General features: G+C 46.6%; 1 protein-coding gene and 1 non-coding gene across 15 annotated transcripts in view; one reads left to right on the plus strand and one right to left on the minus strand.

Annotated features, from left to right (window-relative positions):
* Positions 1-17,072, minus strand: part of ATP2B2 (ATPase plasma membrane Ca2+ transporting 2) — a 563,774-nt gene that overhangs the window by 231,455 nt on the left and 315,247 nt on the right. The gene's annotated exons all lie outside the window — the stretch shown is intronic.
* Positions 11,332-11,469, plus strand: LOC114806650. The gene has a single exon (XR_003754713.1). It is a non-coding gene; the product is annotated as a small nucleolar RNA SNORA7 (small nucleolar RNA).

Raw genomic sequence — 17,072 nt, forward strand, 5'->3', positions numbered from 1 at the left:
AGTCTAAAGGCGAGTATCTTGTAGAACCTGATTGATTGATTGATCGAACCTCTCAACTGGAGAAATGAGCAAACTGTTCTCCCGACACTGACTTTCTTTTTGTTCTCATCACTTTTCTGCCATCTAGACCCATCAAGGTTAATCCTACCCTGCCTTCAAAAGGCTAAGTATGAAAGAGAGATTATTTGGAGAATGTCAGAGTGACAGGTGCTCAAGGCAATAAACAAAACGTTACTGAGATTAATTTTGAATGAGATTTAGATTTAGGGAGCGAGAACATATTTTCCCCACCGAGTGAGGCTTTCTCTATGATTTCTGTTGGGTACTCAAAGCTCAGGGGCAATCGCTATTGAACTCATCCTTGTAAATCAGCACCCAAATATGCCAGCCTTCAAAATAGTTTAACCAACCACCAGACTGTCCAACGGTGACAAAAATTGTCTGGGGTGTGACCTTGGGCAAGTCACTTAACTTCTCTCTGCCTCAGTTACCTCATCTGTAAAATGGGGATTAAAACCGTGAGCCCCATGTGGGATAGGGACTGTGACCAACCCTATTTGCTTGTACCCACCCCAACACTAAGTTCAGTGACTGGCACATAATAAGCGCTAAACAACTACCACAATGAAAACTCTTTCATTCAAGGGCCTTTGAAATTACTTCTCACTGATATGGAGGAGATACAGGGGATCCTGATGCAATCAGAAGTCATCTTGAGCCAAGTGAAACATCAGAACCCCACAGTGATGCCCCCCCCCCCCCCAACCACCCCAACTCTGCTCCTGAGTGAAACTTTCTCCCCCAAACTCCTAGACATAGTGGCTGAAAGTTGGGATCCAGCTGCTGTTTATTTGGTACTGTCACCGAGCCTAAGGCAGAGCCTAAACAGCTCACATCCCTTCTCTTGGGGAACGGTCATGAATACGTGACATGATCCACTGTGCGCTCAGCACTCAGGCAGGTACAGGGCCTGCTTATCTACTAGCTAATTTGCATCAATTTAACCGCCTGCAAATGTGTCCCTTACAGTTATGTACAGGGACCTCATTCAGGAATCTTTGGTTGCTTGGAAATCTTGAGGCAAGATCCACGCACAATAAGTATCATGATTACTTACCTAAGCGGCAACAGTGGAGGGCAATTAGGATACTGTGCACACCAAAATCACTCTCAAATAATGACTCCCTATTTAAATTGGAAATACTAGCTGAAATAGAATAAAAAGGGAAAATGATCCATCCAAAATGGGTGGCTGGTACTCAGTCTTGACCCTGAGAGCGAATAGATCAAGCTGACCTCTCGGAGACAAGAACCGTTTAGAATGTGGCCGTGAAAATAAACGGCCCCTCCTACTGGACGGAGGCAATCTCGCAGGTCGTTCCAGGGGGCGTGTGCTGGGGGTGGGGGGTGGGGACTCCATGCACTGACCCCATTCACCTAGCTTTGGTGCCCATTGTGGAGTCCTGGCATAGTCCAAGGATGGCTTTGGGGATGGGAGACTTCTTCCTCTACCCAGGCAAGAGAAGTGTGAAACTACAGCTGGAATAAACACTCCACAGTTATGAGAAACAGCATGACAAAGTGGATAAATCATGGTCCTGGGAGTCAGAAGAATCCCAGTTCCACCCACTTGTCTGCTGTGTGACCTTGGGCAAGTCACTTCATTCTGGGGCTTCTTTTCCCTCATCTGTAAAATGGGGATTAGGACTGTGAGCCCCTCATGGGACAGGGACCGCATCCAACTCGATTTGCTTGTATCCACCCCAGGGCTTAGTACAGTGCCTGGCACATAGTAAGCGCTTAACAAATAACATCATCATTAACTGGAAACACAATGAAAACATCTCACTGCAGACTGAGCAGTAATTGTGTCAGCAACGAGGTAATAGCAGGTAGAATATGGATTAAGTAGTAGGAACAAATGCCTCTATTTCTTGACCAGATTCCTGCATTATCATTTTCTGTCCAGCCAGACTCTGGCAGTGATAGATTCTTCCTACCAGAGTCTCCTGGGTGTTGATGAATCTCACGTTTTGACTTTCTGACATTACAACCTTCTGCTCATTTTTTTTCCCCAAAGTTGAGTCAAGAGGCACTCACTGGCCTCACCGACCAGCCCGACACTTTCCCCACTCAGCATCCTGACACTTAAATGTACCACATGAAAAGGCCAACCTCCCTCTCCTTACTAGAGAAAAGTAAAAAGATTTTCAAATTTTTCCCAGTGAAGAAAGCAGAAAAAAACAATACAAAAGGGTCCGTTTCTTGCCCTTTTTAAAAAAGTGGTATTTGTTAAGTGGTTACTATGCCAATCATTCAGTCTATCATATTTACTGAGCACTTACTGTGTGCAAAGAACAATACTAAGCACTTGGGAGAGTACAATATAACAATAAATAGACATATTCCTTGCCCACAAGAATACCAAGAGCCTGGGCTTCGGAGTCAGAGGTCATGGGTTCGAATTCCGGCTCTGCCACTTGTCAGCTGTGTGACTGTGGGCAAGTCACTTGACTTCTCTGTGCCTCAGTTACCTCATCTGTAAAATGGGGATTAACTGTGAGCCTCACATGGGACAACGTGATTACCCTGCATCTACCCCAACGCTTAGAACAGTGCTCTGCACATAGTAAGCGCTTAACAAATACCTACATTATTATCATTAGAGGGGAACATATGGGCCAGGCAGTGAAGTGCTGGGGTAGACACAAGATAATCAGGTTGGACTTGGTCCTCATTCCACATGGGGCTCATAGCTTTAATCCCCATTTTGCAGATGAGTTAATTGATGCACAGAGAAGTGCAGTGGTCACACAGCAGGCAAGTGGCAGAGCAAGGGTTAGAATCCAGTTCCTCTACCCACAGGCCCATGGTCTTTCCACCTGGCTTCCCTTTTGGCACAAACACGTTATCAGGGTCCGTTCGAGGTTTATATATGTCAGGATATCCTCCCTACATTTTCCCAGCATTCCTCCCGACAATTCACTGGATGCACCAGAACACAAGAGCCTGAAGGATTTGCCTGGGTAGTTGGTGGAAGAAGGAAGGATTCGGGGTCATTAATTGCATTCAGATTGAAGTGTTATTTCTTCCAGGTCTTTGGCCTGAGAAACGAGACTAATTTATTTGCGTAGCTTATTTACTGCAATGCTCATTTGTCCAAGCACTGAGACACAAGAAAGATACCTAGAAGTCTAGCTGAGCCAAATACGGCAACTGTGGAATGCTCCAAGTTTGAGATGCTATTCGGTTTGGTGTGAGGGCTGAAAATAGTTACTGGTATTTGGAGAAAAGGCTGCATCTAGGCAGGGATTAATTCGAGAAGCAGCGTGGCAGAGTTGATAGAGCATGGGCCAGAGAGTCAGAAGATCATGGATTCTAATCCTGGCTCCGCCACTTCTCTGTTGTGTGACATTGGGCAAGTCACTTCACTTCTCTGTGCCTCAGTTACCTCATCTGTAAAATGGGGAATTTGAGACTGTGAGCCCTACGTGGGACAGGGACTGTGTCCAACCTGATTTGTTTGTATCCACCCCACCACTTAGTAGAGTGCCTGGTATTAACAAATACAATCATTACTATTCCAGCCAAGAAATATCATGCATAATCATGCCAATTCCAGCCAATTTCAGACCAAGATTCCCATTCAACCAGTTCCGCTCTTCCCAGCTAGAACAGCAATTTTCCTGACTCTGTGCAAGTTCCCCTTGGCCAGTTACAGGGAGAGGAGGAAAAGAAAAATCCCAACAGCACCTCAAGCAGATGGTACAATTTCTAAAAATAATCCAGAAGAGCCGATTTCAATTAAACCCATAAAATCTCCTGATGCTGAACTGAAGCACAACTTTGAAACCCACAGTCCATCTGCAGGTGGACAAAGGCAAATCCAATTAATTGGTAGCATTTATTGAGAGCTTACTGTGTGCAGAACACTGTACTATGAGCATGTGGGAAAGTACAATACAACAAAATTGGTAGACATCATGATCTCTGCCCTCTAGGACTTTCCAATCTACAGGGGGAGACAGACATTAAATTACAGATTGGGGAAATCGTACAGTACGAGGATATGTACCTGAATGCTGTGGGGCTGGGGTGAGTACCAAAGTACTTAAGTGGCACACAGACTAATTCATAAATGATGCAGAGGAGAGGGCAGAGATGGGAAATGAGGGTTTATTTGGGAAAGGCCTTTTGGAGAAGATAATAATTGTGGTATCTTTAGAGTACTTACTACGTGTCAAGCACTGTACCAAATGCTGGGGTAGAGACATGGTAATCAGGTCCTACTTGTCTGCTGTGTGATTTTGGGCAAAGCACTTAACTTCTCTCTGCCTCAGTTACCTCATCTGTAAAATGGGGATTAAAACTGTGAGCCCCATGTGGGTCAGGGGCTGTATCCAACCCTGTTTGCTCGTACCCACCCCAGAGCTTAGTAAAGTGCTTGGCACATAGTATGTGCTTAATAAATACCACAATGAAAACTTTTTCATTCAAGGGCCTTTGAGATTACTCCTTACTGATATGGAGGAGGTGAAACATCCAAGTGAAACATTCACTTGAGCCAAGTGAAACATCAGAATCGCACAGTGACACCCTCTCACCCCTCACTGAATCCCCATGATGCCGATGAAGGAACTGAGGTACAGGGAAGTTAAATGACTTGCCCAAGGTCACACGGCAGACAAATGGCAGAGCTGGGATGAAAACCCAGGTTCTCTCCCTCCCAGGCCCGTGCTCTTTCCACTAGGCCACACTATTTCTCTGAATGTGATTTTAGAAGGGTTTTGAAGATGGGGAGAGAAAAATTATGGGAAACGGCCCCTTCCCTGGCTATCAACTCCATCCCAGGAAAATCCCAAAAGCCCAAGCCGCACAAGGTCCCTAAATTTCCTCCCCTTTGCTCCACTGCTCAAATTGCTTTTCCTTCCTACTCATTGTCTAGAGTTACCATCTTTCTGTAGGGTTGCCATACACACACACAAACAAAAACACCAGCAATTTGTTGGAGCCAAAATAATGGCTCTGGACACCCAAGAAGAAAATCATTTTCCAAGTAAAAAATAAATGGCAGCAGAGCACTAAATGGCAGCTGCTGTCCATTCTAGCTTTTTTTCTTCCCTTTAAAAACCCAAAGTCATTAACTCTCAGAAGCCCCACACTGGTCAGCCAGCCCCAGGAGAATGCTGGAGCCTGAAGCAGCCATGCTGGGTTTCTGCAGGGATCAGGATCCTGAGAGTTTGTTTTCCATGAATTGCTACATTTGTCTCTCATATATTCCATCTCAGCCCCAACACACCCAACTGATTCCCACCTCCCCGACTCCCAACACACACCCAGTTTACTTCCCAATTCCACAACCCGGGGGAGCTGGAACCGGGAACTACCCTAGTGTAGAGGGGAGGAACCTCATCTAGGGTTGCAATTTGAGCTCAGAACGGGTCCCTAACATCAAGGTTGCCCAGCCCTTTCACTTCAGCCCCTGACCTGACACACAACACTTCCCCACTCCTCACTCTTCAAGACCTCCCGGGCTCCCACCCCCTACCCATCCTACCTATCCCCTCACCAACCACTCCACTCCAGTCCCTCCGCTCCATAATCCTCTGTGATGACGCAATCCCTACCTGGCACCAAGACGAAGAAGGAGGCTTGGTTTAAGAACTGAAAGCCTGGACAAACCAGAAAAAACCTAGACTGTGAAAATGCAGGCGGTCAGTGACCAAGGGAAACTTTAACAATGGGGCAGAGGAGGAAATTCAATTAAAAGCCTCAAATTCTTTCTTTGTTGACCAAAAACCCCTAGCCTGGGGAATGTAACAATAACTGACAATTAACAGAGAAATGATTTTTTTTTTAAATGGTATTTGTTAAGCACTTACTATGTTCCAGGTACTGTATTAAGTGCTGGGGTAGATACAAGTTAGTTAATCAGGTTGGACACAGTCCCTATCCCACACTGGCTCACAGTCTTAATCCCCATTTTACAGATGAAATAACTGAGGCAGCTGCTGATAAGAAATATCCTACCATATGAGGGTCAGACCAGGAAGAAATCAGAGTCCATGGTAAAGACTTAGCAGGAACTAGGTCAATCAACCACTGGTATTTACTGAGTGCTTACTGTGTGCAGAGCACTGTTCTAAGTCCTTGGGCGAGTACAGTATAACAGAGTTGGTACATATGTTCCCTGCCCACAAGGAGCTCACGGGTAGAGATACAGTAACTTCAAATCCTACTTTTGACCCACTCTGAGAGGACCAAATACTGGCTGCTCATAAAGAATTGGTAGAAAACACCCCGCCATGTGCATTGGACTAGGATGAACTTAGGGACAGCTTTGAAGTAAACAAATTCTATCCTTTGATGATTAGCATATGAAGAATCTGAGTCAATTTTGGGGTATAAGAACATGACTAGGGTTAGTCCATCTTTGGAGAAGAATTCCACAGCAACTAGCAGGAGAACTGTCTAGAGATGTGCCAGTTAAAATGACTGTCTTCCTGCCCAGACACAATGCCCAGGCACTGAACTACTGAAAGGAAATGGGAGGAAAAGGGGAGGGGGGAATCTTTCCACTTGCTCCCTCAGACTTCTTGGCCTGTATCTGATCTCTCTTCAGCACTTTGGATGTTGGCATTAGCTAACCTCAGTTCTGTAGCTTCCAAGGTCAGGCCCATGGATTGGGGCTTCAGCTAGGAGAAAGAAGGGGAAGCTGCTCACAAATCCTTCTTTGCGGGGGACATGGCTATATGTACACAAGGTCCCCTGCCCCGCAGGGGCTCAAACCGTTTTCAGAAGTTTCCATTCCCTCTTCCAGCAAAGAGGAGAAAGGATCCAAAGGCCAGGATGAGGGTGGGGATTGGGAGCAGAGGATTTTAGGTCACACTGCCTTTAGGCAAGACAGACTGGATAAGATGGGGGGAGGAGTGGGGGCTCTCCAAGCAAGGACATTTCACAATATGTCCTCAACTTCCCATTCCAGAGTTTCCCATCCTCATTTGTCTAAGTTTTTCTCTGATGTCTTACTTAAGATCCTTATGAACATGGTTCGTGTCTACTCTTTCTATTACACCATACTCTCCCAAGTGCTTAGAACAGTGCTCTGCACACAGTAAGCACTCATAAATACTACTGATGATTGACTGATTTAAACCTCCCTTGCTGAAGCTTCCACCCCTTTCCTCATTGTCTAACTTCCAGTTGCTTACCGACTTCCTTCTTCACCTGAAACAGGCACTCGAGGTCTCCTTAGGTGGCAGGGTAAAGGACTGGCCATAAAGATTCCTGAGATGCACCCCGATCGGTCCCCTGACAGCAGAGTGGAGTCTCCTTTGAGCTGGGTGCTTGGGCCTTCGAGTCTGAGAGACTGATTCAGACTTTCACACAGCCATACAAGGTCCTGGGTGCTGACACATCCAGATGCCAGAAACAACCAACTGGGCCGGGGACCTTCATAATCCCTAGCAGTTAAAAGGCTTCTCCCTTTCTAAGAAAGGGCAACAACTCTGTCCCCTTGAAGGACAGAAGAGGTAGAGGAAACACTTGGGGAAACTCCAAAGGAAAAGTCTTGAAAGCCAGAAAAGTCACTCCATATCCCTTCATCAACTAACACGCCTCTTCCCCTGGTAATACTCCCTGCCATCCCCAACCCTCTGAACATCCCTCTGGAACATCTGACTCCAGAAGGCATCAGCTCTGGCCTGCTAACTGAAGGCCACCAGAATGCACTGGGCCCCCTCAGGCCATGTTCCTTGTGCTGAACTACCTGCCACCTTCATGCACAGAGCTCAAATTCACATTACCCAAAGCCCAAGGAAAGAGAGGAGGTGGGAGGCAGAAAGATAAACAGGAGGTTACTGCCCCCCTGGAGGAAAGGGGGAAGAAATGTGTGTGAGGTGGGGGGGGGGGGAAAGAGGAAGGAGTCAGGGAGGAGAGGTAATTATCTTTATTTGAGGGCCAAGGCCTCTAAGACTTCTGCATGTGTGACTTTGGTCCTGTGATGAGATACTGATGCTTCTAAATTACATTAGCCCTTTGCCAGGAGTCCGAATGTAAACAACCGTGCTGGGTTTCCCCCTCAGATCTATTCCCGTCCTTGACCTCACACAGGCAAAGACTGCCAACGGAGCTAAGGGAGAGTGGGGCAATACACTGAAAAGTTTAGCACACGCACACACACACACAAAATCCCATAAAGTACAGTCCAGAAGAGCAGATACTTCTTTATCCTATTCCTTTCAATCCACACCTAATCCAAATGTCCACCGCAACCAATATGGAAATCCCCAAGAACTGCACAGAGGTCTTGCCAGATTTCATGCTCAACAATCAACAGATGGAAGGTTGGGGGTGGGGTAGGGAGCAGGGGGAAAGAGGGAGAATCAGCACCACCCAAAGACACCTAACCCTGCCTAGCGAGGGTCAGGTATCCCCACTGTTTGTGGAAGAGTTGCTAACAAGTCCTGGGGCAGTGGAAATTGCCTGGATATGAAGCAAAATGAACAAGAGATGAGACATTATTAAATTTCTTAGCAGCGAAACCACCCAGAATACTTCACATATGAAGAGTCCTGATTCAGGCAAGAGAGGAGGTGGGGGAGACACTAGGGAAAAGAAACAGAAGAAGCCCCTCCACACCGAACACACACTGCACACAAACTCACAACCTGCCTGCCCTGATCCCTTCCACTAAGCTGAACTCTTTGAAACAGGTAGGGTTTCTTTAATGGTAATTTTTAAATAAGCATGGTTACTGTGGCTTTAAGTGAATCTCCGGTGAAGCGAAAAGCAGAAGCAGCAAACTTTTCGGCTGTAGAGTTCATATTTACAGCTTTGCTTCTTTTCCTTCTTTTCCTCGTCCTATGGTTTTCTCCTTAAGAGCGGAGGATTGTCAGATGAAGGGGGGAAATACGATAAATCCAGTCCCCGAGAACATGCTTATTTACGTTAAGGGAGGAGTCAGAGACAATTAAGCCCGTGTTCCCCTGAGAAAGGGACCAAGCTCTAGGAGAGGACGGGACAGACGCAGCATGACAGAGGCACCGTATCAATTAGCAGCATGTGGCTCCCATTTCTCTTTCCCCAAGGCTGACCACATGCTACCAGCCTATAAAAATATCCCATGCTAATCTCCCTCTTAACTCTTCACACTAGATTTCCTGGAAAAAATAATTCGACTTAGTTCCCTAGCTTAGCTGTCTGATCCCAGTCAGAATCCGACTGACTCCTCCCCACTGGACCCAGCCCCAGCCCACTTTCAGACTCTCCACCCTCCACAGGGAGCATGTCCGAAATTGAGTGTCACCTGGAGAAAGAGGACAGAAATCCCAGCCCAATGCAGCCCGCCTGTGCTATCACATTCGGTTGCTAGGGAGCAGATGTGGGCCTCACTCTGAGAGGGTTACAATTTCACTAGAGTCAGCCTCCGGAGAGGATGAAAGAGCCCCCAAGTTTCCAAGCAAAATGCCCCCCTGCAGCAAACACAGGGAAGGGGAGACCCAGCAAGCCTGCAGCCCCCACCGCTGATCCCACTGCTGCCAAAGAGAGCCACCTCCCAGGTCGGACCCAGAGCGGAGACTTCCCTTTGAGTGCCCCTGGGACCCACCTCCACAGGAGGACAGTGCCTTTGCATAGGGGGAGGGGGAAGACGAAGGGTGGGGGCGCTTGAAAAGGCAAAAGCCAAATAGGAGCCCATCCCCGGTTAAACAAAGGCCAAGAAGTCTGCTGTCCACAGAGGTGCAGCTTCCAACTACAGTACAGAAGATTGATTTCACATCTCCCAGAACATTTTTGCTTATACCCATTTCCCTGCAACCTGAGAATCAGTATAGCAAAGAGAGATACACAACACAAAGGAGTTACCATGGAGGTGCTAAATACGATACTGACCTTAGGACGATCTGAGGTGCAGACCTTAGACACAGAGCTGAGGAGCTCTGCAACCAGCAAAAAGGAAAATTATCCCCCCAAGCCCTATGTGCAAGTTTCTATTTATATTTGTGCTGAACTGAATCAGTTCCCAAACCTGCACAGGGGCACTCTGGAGAAACCCAATCTCAGCCTCAATGCAGGCAAATTGGAGGTACAGACCCATGGACCCCTGAGGCGACTTCCCACTGAATTTTTACCAACCCACTCAGGCAGCATGACTCGGACATCGTGCCTGCTCAGTCGCATTTCACGAAGGCGGCTGGCTAGACGCATCACAAGCCGGCGCTAACAGCCAAATGGCCGCAACGGATCGGCTCACCTCTCTACCCCTCTGCAAACCCAGAGGAGCCTTTCCTGCTCTAACACCCTCCTCTTCCCAAACGCACACCGAGGGCAAAGGTCAGTTCAAGACCGGGCTTGTTCGGTAAGCCAGCTTTAAAACACTCGGTCCAGTGCCCAAGAGAGGCAGGCTGCTCAGTGCCAACAGGAGCCCGGAATTGCAGAATTCCTGCTGATTTTTATCATGTGGGTACAATTAAGAGGAAAAAACTCAAAGCTGCTGCTGGCGGGGGCGGTGGGTGGAAGGCACAGGGGAGAAAGTGGGATCTTTGGCTAAATAACACCAAGAGTAATAGGTTTCTCTTTCAAAGCTAAACTCATAAAATATTTGATTCCACCTTGACTACAGTGTCCCGCTTTGACTGCTGAATCAGTCTCCTCACTAATCTCCCTGCTTTCTGTCTCTCCCAGTCTATATGCTTAACTCTGCTCCCCGAATCATTTCTCTGCACACTTCACTCCTATAACTCTGACCTACTCACTGTACCTCCATCTCACCTGTCTCGCCATCGATCCCTTGCCCACATCCTCCCTCTGACCTGAAACTCCCTCCCACTCCATATCCAACAGACCACCACTCTCTCCACTTTCAAACACTTATTGAAATCTTCTCCAAAAGGCCTTTCCTGATTAAGCCCTTTCACTCTACTCTCCCTTTTGCTTCGCATCTGCACTTCGATCTGTACCCTTGAATTAAGCACTTGATATTTACCCACCCTCAGTGCTTATGTACATATCTGTAATTTATTCATTTATTTGTATCACTGTCAGTCCCTAACTCTAGAATGTGAGCTCTCTGTGGCCAGGGAACATGTCTACTAAATCTGTTGTATTGTACTGTTGTACTCTCTCAAGGACTCAGTAGAGTGCTCTGCAAACAGTAAGAACTCAATAGATACCATTGATTGATTCCTATCTTCAGCACTTAGGTCCATATTGATATTTGATTTGGACATTTAATTATTCATTTAGCTCTTTCCTCCTGATTTAGTTGTACTGCTTCCTCTTCTAGCCTTGTTTCTTTCTATTTGTAAATAATTTTTGTCTACCTCCATTAACCCCCTCTCAGGGTCACACCTGGAGAGTTTCCAGTACTCTACCAGTCTCGACTATGGGAGAGAGAGTCAAGCAGAGGTATATCCCATTCATTCCTAGCTTGGGCAGTGACTAGCGAGTGGAAGACAATCTGCTACAAGTCAAAACTCACCCATGCTGGGTAGCAGCAGCATGGGAGAGAGTCGAGGGTGGAGACTCAGATTTACTGCGCGGAAGGAGGGAATGGTAAACCACTTCCGTATTTTTACCGAGTAAACTCTATGGGCACACTACCAGAACGAAGGCAGAAGGACTCGGGGCACTCTGGGAGAGATGTGTCCATGGCGTCGCTATGGGTCGGAGATGACTCAAAAACAAGACAAGACCTCCATTATACTGTAAACTCAGTGAGGGTAGGGAATGTGTTCCTAGCTTCTATCCTACTCTCCCAAGCGCTTAGGGCAATGTTTTGGTAAATACCATTGATTGATTAATGGAAAATCTTAAAAGAGCCATCTGGAAAGGAAAAAGGTCCAAACCCACATGTTGGTTTTAAATTTTGGAGACACAAAAAATCTGAAATAAAATGACATCGTTTGCAAAAGTTAGATCTTTCCCAGGTATATCCACACCCCTTCAATTTTCCTCCCTCCCCTCACCTCAGCCCTGAGTAGAATTTACCTGATAATTCACACAAAAGGATTACCTAGGTATAAATTTTCTCTCACTTGAGAATATAATTCCATACAAACTCACTCCCACCATGTGCTGAACAATAAAATGCCTCTCTTAGACCTTGTAACTTGAGTAATTTCTCTCTAAAGGTGAAAATCAATGACTCATATTAATTGGATCTTAATATGGATGTAGAATTACCCTTTACAAGTCTTATAAAAGTAGAAAGCTATCAAGTCAAGAAGGGTACCACACTTTACTCAACCCTTCATTATTCTGAGTCCAAGAACCCCAGCCTAGGGGATGGCACAGGGAGGAAGGCATTTTGAGAGAACCCCAAAATATTTCCTCAGTGCATGCCTCATGTCTTAGCCACCTCCTGGGATCCATCCCCTCCTTACAAATTAGGAAACAAAGAGATGAGCATTAGTTTGTCCAAGGTCACATTATGAGTCAGGAATCAAGCCAAGATTAGAACAATCTGACACCCCCCTGGTTCAGGGTCCCATGATTTGGGATTTTTGTGTTTTGGCCTTTGGGAGGTTTATTTGGCGATTGCAAATGCAAATGTTTCCTTTTCTTGCAATGTCTTGTGTTCATCTATGGCCCACTTAACAGTCCCTCAAAGTGTCCAAAAATCTTCCGGGAATATAGTCAATCAAATCAATCTATCAATCAATCATATTTACTGAGTGCTTACCGTGTGCAGAGCACTATACTAAACACTTGGGAGAGTAAAATAGAACAGTTGTTACACACGTTCCCTGCATACAAGGAGCTTACAGTCTGGAGGGGGTGATGAACAGTAATATAAATAAATTAAAGAGACGTACATAGCTTTTTGAACCATTGTGATCCCTCTTTCACATTCCTTCTCTCTTTCTCCATCCCTACATTGATCCTTGGGGACTTCAATATCCACAGGTTCAGAAACTGTGTTTCACACTCAGCCTTACAAATAGATTACAAAAATTATTAAAGCTGGTCAACACTCTCCAGTTCCTCCCTCCCTCCCTTCCTAATTTCAGATCAATGGTGTTTCTAAGAGCAAGGAGGAGGAGGAGGGGAGCCTGAAGGGGTTTGTTTTATATTGCTCTTTAAATATCCACCTGCCCACAGCCTGATCTCCTCCACGGCTACAGTCATTTGTCTCAAGCTCTAGGCCCGTGGGTTCATGCCAGCTTGAAAGCTGCTGTATTTAAAACCAAATCGTGTGTAAATATTCTTGAAGGTCTGCAAATATGAGAATCTCTTGTAGATCCCTTCCTTCCCCAAAATACAGCACCACAGTTTCATCCAAGACAAGTCATAGGAAGCAGTGGAAAGAACACAGGACTGCTTTCCCAGCTCTGTCACTGGATTGCTGTGGGACCTTGGGCAAGGGACTTAATCTCTCTGGGCCTCAGTTTCCTCATCTGTAAAATGGGGATAAGATTCCTGCTTTCCCTCCCTCTTATATCGTGAGCCCCTGGAGGGACAGGGGCTGGGGCTTATCTGATTACCTGGTATCTAGTCCGGGGCTTGGCACCGAGTAAATGCTTAATAAATACCATAATCATCATAGGCTGGGATGAGGCCTGATTCACCACCTTGGAGCCTTATGATATTTGCCCTTCAACATTTTCTTCTGCTAGACTGTTTAAACCATCTAGAGGCCCACCCACTGGCTGAGCCAACTGGGGAGGAAAAGAGTTGGAAGCACAGTGGTGGAGGGGGTTCAAAGTGGTGAGAGGCAGGGGAAAGTGAGGGAAATTGGGAGTTTGGCAAGGGTAAGTTGGGCAGGGAGGAAAACTGGCATGGGTCAAGCTTATGACCCAGTCTGTGGGGCTCCAACTCCAGCTCCACATACTTGAGACTTGTTACATATAGAGAAACACCAGCCTCAGCACTGACTGACAATGGCTATTTTTGAGACTGGGGCTTCAGTACACCAATGTGCAGAATATCATCCATGTCCATTAAAAGCACCTGTTGACTTGAAGATCTTGGTTACTTCTTGGCCTTTGCTGATTTTTTGGATGGACCTAATCACCTAAGGCATATGAGAATAGAATAAATGGGCTGGGGGGGATCGAGGAAGATCACACTCTGTTCTTAGTCCTACACGCCTGTAAAATCCCAACGAAACTTTTTTTTTCTTTTTAATGGTATTTGTTAAGTGCCTGGCACTGTACTAAGCAGTGAGGTAGATACAAGATAATAGAGTTGGACACAGTCCCCATCCCATATAGGGCTCACAGTCTTAATCCTCATTTTACAGATGAGATAACTGAGGACCAGAGACGTTAAGTAACTTGTTCAAGGACACACAGCAGACAACTAATGGAGCCAGGATTAGAACCCAGGTCCTCTGACTCCCAGGTCTGTGCTCCTTCCACTCTCAGCCTCTCCTCAGAGTCCAATGACCCACCACCCTATTAAAATCAATTGCATTTATTGCATGCCTACTGGGTACAGAGTTCAGTACTAAGCTCTTGGGAGAATGGAAGTGACCTACCAAAAGCACACCAGAGTCTCTTCCTGACTCTGCTAGAAGGAAAGCATCTCGGTTGGACGTGTGCCCCACACTGCAATCCCACTTCCAAAATGCATTCAGAAACTACAAAACCATGAAAGAGGATGGATTTTTTTTTTTCAACTATCAGCTTGGAAGTGGGGCCTGAGGTCTGCTTTAGTCATTTGTTTATTCTGAGTGCTGTTAGTCTCAGTATAGAAAGTATGAAACTTTAGAATAGTCGAGGAATACTGCTGAGCCCTAAGTATGGGGTTGCCTTTCCCTAAATAATGTGTGGGCGTGTGTGTGTGTGTGTGTGTGTGTGTGTGTATTACATTACATACATCAGAGATAAAATTGTCCTTCACACTCAAAGATGATACCACCACTGATGGTGAAATTCCCCCATGGATGCCCACCGTAGTAACATTTATTGAGTGTCCCCTGGGTGCAATCCTCTGTGTTATGTGTTTGGGAAAGCACTTTACAGAACTGATGCATTCCCTGCCCTCAAGAAGCTTCCACTCTACTGAAAAGCCACAATCCTGACTGCGCTGTGCACAAAAGCTGTCGCTCCTCCTGCTGTCATGTGTGAGGTTTACAGCATCTGGCACTGTTTTTGCTTTTGCCTCCTCATCTCACATTCCTCATGGGCAGGGAATGTATACTCTCCCAAGCACTTAGTACAGTGCTTTGCACACAGTAAGCGCTCAATAAATACTATTGAACGAGTCAAAAGAGCCACTCCTTTCTTGACTGTCCTGCGCCATACTAGTCTGTTGGCAATAACTGACTCCCAGTTTTCAGCTGGATGGCAACATTGCCTGAGAAGTTTTTATTATTATTATTATTATTATTATTATTATTATTAAGTGCTGTCGAGTCATTTCCGATTCACAGCAACTCCATGGATACACTTCTCCAGAACGTCCTGTCCTCTATCATAATCCGTAACCTTTCTAATGGTTCTTCCATTATCGTTGCTCCTCTCTTCATCCATCTAGCTGCTGGTCTGCCTCTTCCACTTTTCCCCTGGACTTTTCCTAGCATTAGTGTCTTCTCCAGAGAATTAGTCCTCCTGATTATGTGCCCAAAATATGCTAATCTAAGTCAAATCATTTGGCCTTCCAAAGACCACTTTGGTGCATCCTGAAAATGTTTCCTCTGCCCTCTTTGCTTTTGGTTTCCCAATTTCAGCTCACAATACAGCAACTGTTTGAGTGTCCCGCTTTAACCAGTAGCAGTCTAGGAGGCTTCACTGCCACAGAAGGTGGCCCAGGCTTAGGTAGCTTTCAGGCAAATGTCTCTAATCATCTCTGCGTCCACAGAAATGAGAGCACCTGGAAAAGCTAGAAAATTATTCAACCGATGCCCTCGGTGCGGCGCGGCAGGAGGGTCTGGGGCGGCCCCACACTCAGGAGCCAGCCACTGCCTTTGATTCCTCTGTTTCAGGACCCCCACAAAGTACCTTGAAAATGCTTTTAACTTATATGCCCTTTTGGGTGCCTGCCCTTGGGCAAATCTGCAGCTTGGTCTCTGGCTCTAGATGAGAAGCCATATTGCTAACTGGCCAGCTTGTGGGCTGAAGAAAGGGTGAGGGAGAGAGAGGGAAGGGGAGGAAGGGAGAGAGGGAACCTGATCACATCCCACTTCCCCACAGAGGCAGTACAGCCCAGGCACCTGCTGAGAGCCCTTGGCCAGCCCCTGGCATCCAGAGGGCTCCCTTCTATGGGCCTGATTAATAGGCTTTACTAGCTGTCTCCTTTGGCCACTCAGGCTCTTTCATGGAGCCCACCGTAGGCAGGCTGCCCACAGCTCCACCAATTGTGACTCCACTCTGTTCCTGACTGCCCTTCACCTTTCCCTCAGCCCTCCCCCTCTCACAGCTGGGCTCAAATCAGCGAACCCAGAGGAAAAGATAGGCTCTTGGGTTGGGCCAAGGCAATGGCTTGTCTGGAATGAAGCCAAGCCCTGGCCCGGAATTTTGCAGAGGAGAGGAAAAGCCAGCTGTCCAGCTGTGCCTAGGGCTGAGTGGGCTTGGGTAAGGGTGGAGCAGAGGATTTTTTTTTCCTAACTCCCTCCATGAACTAGGGCTGGAGCTCAGCAAAGACCAAAATATCAGTGCTAGAGAAACTCAGTATGAGCACCTGCTTGACCAAAGGCCATTTAAGCCATCTAGGCTGACCTTTACATGCCCTCTCTCCTTCTCCCTCTGCCACCCTATCTCTTTCATTCTCTCCCCACTGCTTCCCTACCCTTTGCTCCTCCTCCCACTCTGCTTCACCCTTTCCCTTCCCTCAAAGTCTTTAAGAAGAACAGAGATAATGGTGGTATTTGTAAAGCCCTTGTTCAGCCAAGCACTGTACTAAGCACTGGAGTCCATACAAGATCATCAGGTCAGACACAGTCCCTGTCCCACATGGGGCTCACAGTCTCAGAGAAAGGAAGAACAGGTATTTAACCCCTGATTTGACAAATGAGGAAACTGAGGCCCTGAGAAGCATGAAGGGACTTGGCCAAAGAAACACAGCAGGCAAGTGGCTAGGAAGCAGCATGGCTTAGTGGATAGAGCACAGTCTAGGAGTCAGAAGGACCT

Source organism: Ornithorhynchus anatinus, chromosome X1, assembly GCF_004115215.2.
Source record: "Ornithorhynchus anatinus isolate Pmale09 chromosome X1, mOrnAna1.pri.v4, whole genome shotgun sequence".
Lineage (NCBI taxonomy): Eukaryota > Metazoa > Chordata > Mammalia > Monotremata > Ornithorhynchidae > Ornithorhynchus > Ornithorhynchus anatinus.